Source organism: Lipotes vexillifer, unplaced genomic scaffold, assembly GCF_000442215.2.
Source record: "Lipotes vexillifer unplaced genomic scaffold, Lipotes_vexillifer_v1.1 scaffold23, whole genome shotgun sequence".
Classification (NCBI taxonomy): Eukaryota; Metazoa; Chordata; class Mammalia; order Artiodactyla; family Lipotidae; genus Lipotes; species Lipotes vexillifer.
The window spans coordinates 1,984,270-1,990,934 of NW_006796283.1; positions in this window are offsets into that span (position 1 = coordinate 1,984,270).

The following is a 6,665-nucleotide window of genomic DNA, read 5'->3' on the forward strand; positions in this document are numbered from 1 at the left end:
CCCCCCCCCCCCCCCAACCCGGAGCAATCACCCGCCCAAATCTGCAAGCTCATCACGGTGCTTGGGAACCTCGAGGGGGGGGACACAATACAGGACGCATCCTGCTCGGCAGAGATAAGAGAATTCCCAGGTTCTCACTGCCCAGCCTCCCCCTGGGGACAAAAGAGCTGGCAGGGAGCTTGGAGGAACGTGAGAAAGATGCCCGAGGCCAACACTGCACGAAGCTCTGCACCCCACACTCCCCACCCTGCACCTCTCACCCTTCACCCTTCGCTCATCCCTGAAGTCACTCCTCAGACTGACCTTCACGCCCACCCTACGTCTCGCTGGTTGTGGGGCCCTGGACAAGTGGCTTTGCCTCTCTGCTCCTCAGTTTCCCCACCTGCAAAATGGGGCTGCAGGTGGGAACTACCTCCGTCCCTCCTTGGGGTTTTGCTGCGATCCATGGTATGTTTCTGGAGGACCCACTGTGCCCTCGGCACTTTCCTGTATCACCAGGTCCAGCCCTCAGCCAGTCCCAGTCCCAGGAGCTGGGCTTTGGCACGAGCCCCTTGTCCCAGCATGGAGGCCCATGTGGACGTGGGGGAGATGACGTGGTGGGGCCCGAGGACGTGCCCGCCCATCTTGGAGCTCACCACTGTTCTGAGAGCCTGATCAGCAGCAGCCAACAACACAAGTGGCGGCTCCAGGACTCCAATTCCCTTCTTATCGGTGGGTCATGCCTTTAGGCTCAGTTTAATCCAAATGCCGAGCATTTGTTTGCACACATCAAAAATGACAATAACCGCAAGAGCGAAAGCTACTACTTACAGCTCACTTTCCATACGATGCCCTGGGAGGGGGGTGCTGTTATTAGCACCCCCAACAGTCGAGGCCATTGACATTCTGAGAGGTCAAGTCATCTGCGCAGCGTAACCCACTGGTGATCAGGGGAGTACTGTGCCTGCACAGCGCAGGGACCCAGCCCTCGGGACCTCTCTCTCTCCCTCTGGGAATTCCTTTCCCTCTCAAGGGCAGGGACCTCACCTGTCTCCCTCTGTGTCCCCAAAGGATGCCAGCACGGCAACCAGTCAATGGACAGTTCGAAAGCAAAAGTCGAATTGACTCAGATTTTATTTCCTGGGTTGCTTTGAGCACGTGGTTTCCAGAATGGGCAGGAGGTGGCACCATGCTGCTTGGGGCATGTGGGGGTCAGGCTCCCACCTCTAGAGGGACCCATGCTACCCATGAGGTCTGTTTCCTTCACTCCAGGTGGGCTGAATGAGTTGGTGCAGAGCCAGTGTACTTTGGGGGGAATTCAACGATAAGGAGTCCGTCATGGAGACCAGCTAGGAACCCAGAACCTGTCCCAGCCCTCCAGGCAGAATGGAGGTGGTGGTGATGCCCTCAGGACCCTAGTAGGACCACTCTGTTCAAAGTGCAGTGAGTCCTTTGGTCAGGACAGAGCTGACCCCCCTACCCCATGAAACGGAAGCCCAGGGCACGGAGAGAGGGGGAGACACACCTCCCTCTGCCTCATTGATGCCAGAGAGGACCTGCCACTCAGACCTGCCCGCACGTGCCCCTGGGGCACTCGAGCTCTGAGCATTGCCAGGAGCCCCGTGTGGTGCACATCCTCTCTTGTTCCCAAGTCAAGGAGGTTCTGGAACCCAGGAAAGCCAACTCCAAAGCCCAGAGCCTCCCCCACAATTCCAGAGGGGGAGATTTTAAGTCTCTTTTTAGAGCTCCCAGAGTTCCTGTCGACCACATCCCACTAGAAAGCTTTAAAGCCATGCCCTGAAAGCCACCACTTCCTCCCTCCTGGTGCCCTCCCTGGGAAGATCTGCTGAAATAAACTCAGGAGCGTGAGAAGGGGGCTGTGGCAGACATTGCAAGTGTGCTTCCCAGAGTCTTTGATGCCCACCTTCTCCTGACTGTGTACCTTACCAGCCTCTCTTGCAGCTAGACGCAGCCAGTGACACAGTTCTGACCCATTAGATGCCAAAAAGAGTCCGGGACACTTCTGGGAAAGCTTTTGCTTTCCTGATAAAAAAGGGGCAGAGACCCAGCTGGTGCAGTCCTGGAAACCTGCTCCTCCCCTCCCCCCTTGAATACAGAGGTGATGTCTGGAGATGCAGCAGCCATCTTGAGACCATGACAGGGCAGGTAATAGAAATGTGGCAGACAGAATGACACCCACCTCCCAGAAGTGCCCACATCCTAATTCCCAGAACCTGTCAAAATGTTAAGTAATATGGCAAAGGGGAATTGAGGTTGCTAATCAGCTGACCTTGAAATGGGGAGATGATCCTGGATTCCCCAGGTGAGCCCAATGTAATCGCAGGGTCCTTAAAGGTGGAAGATGGAGGTAGAAGAGGGGATCAGAGAAGAGCTGTGAGAAGAAAGAAGGGCAGAGATGCAGCATTACTGGCTTGGAAGATGCAGGAAAAGGCCAGGAAGTGGGTTTTCCCCTTGAGTTCCTGGAGGAGCACAGCCCTGTGACACCTTGACTTTAGCTCCGTGAGACCCATGTCAGACTTCTGACTTCCAGAACTGTGAGAGAATACACTTGCATTGTTTTAAGCGGCCAAGTTTGTGGTCATTTGTCACAGCACCTCCAGGGCACTGACACAAGCCATATGAGATGCTGGCTTGCCCTTGTCGAGCAAACAAACTGAGGCCAGCAGCTGCCTTTCTCCAGACATCCTTGTCTTGTGAGAAGAATGACCCCATGCTGGTTTAAGCCACTTCAAGATGGACTATTTGTGACTTGAAGCTTAACACGTTTCTAACTGCCATCTGTGTCAGCTGGAGAAGCTTTCATTTCAAAATTCCTTTTGTGAGAGAGAAAAAGCATCACCAGCTAAAAATGTAAATTGAACCCTAGGACAGTGCCCCCAAGGTCTAACGATGAACTTTGGGCGGCCCTGGGACCTTTCTGGAGAAAGGAAGGTATAGTGAGATCAGAGTCCCTTGAGCAATTCTCTTCATAAAATTTTCTCTTCATATAATGTCCTAAAGCCCTCAACATTCTAAAAAGGGAAACAGATTGTTAAGTAAATGTTTATTGAACCATAAAGTGGACCTATGACAAAAAAGTTAATTGCAATAAACAGAAGGGTTACCTTCTCTGGGCATTGTGGCCACTACATGGCAGGGTCCCTGGGATAACAGATGTGTTTGCAGTTGCCCACCTGATAGGACTGGGTGCGACTTCTCCAATTTAATGGCCACTCAGGACTGGGTTCCTCGTGTCTTACTTTTATGGCAGACTGTTTATCATTGATATGACCTCTCTGACAGCCCTTTTTCAGAAACACAGCTTTACTGTAATGTCATTTCTGAGCTGCATTTTCCCAACCTATCTGATTGCTCACTTTACAACTGGGTTTCTAGGAGTGGGTTGCGGGAAGATGCCTTTGCTTACTCACGACGCGCAAGGAGACTGTGATCTGGGAAGGGACGTTTGTCGGGGACCTGCCTCGAGGGTCGCTCGGCACCGGAGTGGGCAGCCATTTGACTCTCGCTGCTCCCGGTGTGGTCTGACCAGGTTACGGATGAAAGAGATAGTCCAGCGCAAGGTCTAGCAGAGGCCCAGCAGGTGACCAGTGCTCAGCAAACGTTAGCTATTGAAATGCCCTTCTCTCCAGCACTCCCAGCAGCCCACGGGGTAAGTCTGAGGAGCGTTCCCACACTCCAGGCCAGGAATCCGAGGCTGAGCAGGATTCCATGACAGCAGGACAGCAGCCCATCTTCCCGCTCTCCCTGAGACGCCTCCCCGCGGCGCCCTCGGCCATACCTGAATGTGAGCGGCCAGGGTAGCCCCAGGTCCCGTGTTCTTTCCAAGGCTAGCACCGTGCACCCGCCTTCCTCTTTGTCCCTCACGAGAGCCCTGTGAGGGGCCTTGTGCTGCTCACACTCAGGACGAGGAAGCCACAACCTCAGGGGGCCCTAGTGTCTTGCCCACCATTCTGAGACACTTGGAGACAGGTGCGAACGCAGGCGGCCCGACAGCACGTTCTGGGCTCTCATCTGTGACCCCACAGCCCCGCTGGCCGCAGCACAGCCTTCTCTGGCCCCACAGAGGGCAGCGAGGTCAAGCGGGCTTTCAGCCAAAAGCAGAGAGGGTCCCCTCCCAGGGCCAGGCTCTGAGCTCAGAGAACCGATTCGCGGAAAATCCCAGACTGACTGGGAGCCCAAGAGAGGTGTGGGGCCAGAGAAGGGAAGCCGTGGGCACCCCAAGGCCCACCACGCAGGGCCTCCCGGGACTGTGACCACAAAGGCCAGGCCCCCCGCCCTCCTCCCGGGCTCACCCACAGGTCACCTGCGCCCACGTGGAGAGACCTTCCCGCAGCCTGCCACAGCAGCCTCTGGGCACGGGCTGGGATCCTGGCGCCAGGCGAGTTTTGCCACTTGAACCCCCTCTCTGGTTCTGACACTTTGTGACTCTGGGCAAACCCCCAACCTCTCTGTGCCTTGATTTCCTTCTCCGTGAAATGACAGTCGTAAAAGAAGCCTCCTGCTTCTAAGGGAAGTTTTGGCCCAAAACACCGATCCTTTATTTTCCCGACTGGTAGGAACACATTAATTCATTTTAGTTTTAAAGAGGCCATGAGTGAGATATCCAGAATGTGAAGAGATAAACATCCCATCAGGAGGGTTTTTGTAAAGAAAAGTGTCCCTTTCTGCTTTGAATCAAGAGAGCATCACGTAACCGTCAGATGTGACCCACGCCGCCTTGGCCCTCTGCTGGTCACCCAACCACATCTGTTCCCCACCCCATTCCTCCCTGTTGACAGGATTCAGGTTTTGTTTGGTTTGGCAATGGACCCAACTAAAAATATGCAGTTTCCCAGACTCCTCTGCAGTGAGAGTGGTCAGGTGACATGGTCCCAGCCAAGGCAATGGAGGTGAGCTGCCCAGAGGGGCCCTTCCAGAGGGACAAGACGGTACAGCATCTCCCTGGCCCTTTATCCTTCCTGGAATGCCACGAGTCCCAAAGATGTGGCATTCACCTCAGGACCTGAGCCCACAGGCCCAGAGCCCAAAAGATGGAGAGAACCAGGCTCCCTTCCCGGTCTGCCCACCCCCACCTTCCCCGCCTAGGACGACACCCCTGTTATCTGCAGCTGAGCCACGTGCACCTGAGTACTAGGAGCTGCAACCCTGACCTCATCTTTGAGGAGTAAACACAGGAGAGGTCAGACCGGCCATCTCCCTGGAGACAACTCCCACCCAGGCCTGGGGGCCCCACCTCCCTCTTGCCTATCAGAGATGATTGACATCAACAGCGTCCAATCACAGTGTTCTCTGTCTTCTTTGGGCACTGAAAGGCAGACACCTCTGTTCACTAATGTAAATATTGTATTTACTGGGGCTTATTTATTTATGCATTTCCTTAGTGGGAGCAGCCTTCAGGTTCCCTGAGGCATAACATGACATGCAGGCTGCAGCGCCCTGGAGCTGCTGTCTCCTCCTGAAGTGGTGGCTGATGGAGATGGCACTCGGGCAGAGGGCCTCGGCGTCTCCGTCTGTGCAGTGGGGATGCCCAGACCGTGCCTGCCCGGTCCCGGGACTGCCCCCATCTCGGTGACAAGACCAAGGCTGTGGTCTCTGAGCACGTCCCCCCTCATCCAGTCTCCCCGTTCCGGCCCACTGGGAGGTCCCCACGCTCCCCTTATTGGCCCTTAACCCAGGCCAGTGCCTGGAATACAGCTGCCCCAGCTCCCCTCCAGGCTGAGCCTTCACATCTCCATTCAGAGGCCCTTCTTAGGGCTTCCCCGAAACCCCCTACATGCCCAGTGCCCCATCCAACGCTGCCCCAAAGCCTGCAGCCACCCAGCACAGTCCGGCCTCCCCGTGGACTGTGGGCTGAGATAGAAATGACCTTGCTTGTCGCGCACGGCTGTAAACCCAGAGCCGCCCAAGTGCTAAGCACGGAGTCAGGCTCCACAGACACTTGCTGCCCATGGAATGACTGGCGCTGACCTGGTGGGAGACGCTGTCATTCCCCAGCGGTGGCTATGGAGGGCTGGGACGTACAGCAAGGCCTGATGTGGCACATCTGTGTTCCTCTCCCACACACCATGTCCTTCCGCCTCCTACCCTTGGGGAAAGGAGGAGAATGTCTCAGCGCACTGGCCCCGGCGCCGCGACAGGAGAGGCGGCTATAGCCCCAGGTGACCGGGAGTTAGAGCAAGCACAGCCTAAAAGGACAAGAGGGAGAAGTGAAATACTCAGAATTCCCTCCAGTTCCCCACTGCACTGAAGCCTTGAGGCAAGGACGTGAGTCACTAGTTGGAGGACAGGGAACCGCACTTGGGGAGAAGGAACAGCAGGTGCAAAGGCCTTTGAAGAATGGCGGGTTGTGGGTGTGTCAGGGAGCAGAGTGAGGAAGGCCGAGGCTAGACTGTGGTGGTTGTTGGTTTTTATAACACGGTATTATCATTAACTCTGCTTATAATAATGATAATGTCTGTCCAGCACCAACTATGTTCCAGGTACTTTACCTACACCATCTCAGTCCCTACACACCCCAGGAGGTAGGCCCTACTATTATCCCATTCTATAGAGGACAAACCTGAGGCCCAGAGGATCAAACTGACTTTCCCCAATACACCCGACAAGAAGGGGCAGAGCTGGTATCTCAATCCAGGCTCCTGGCTCCTCAAACGTTGTCCTCAAAT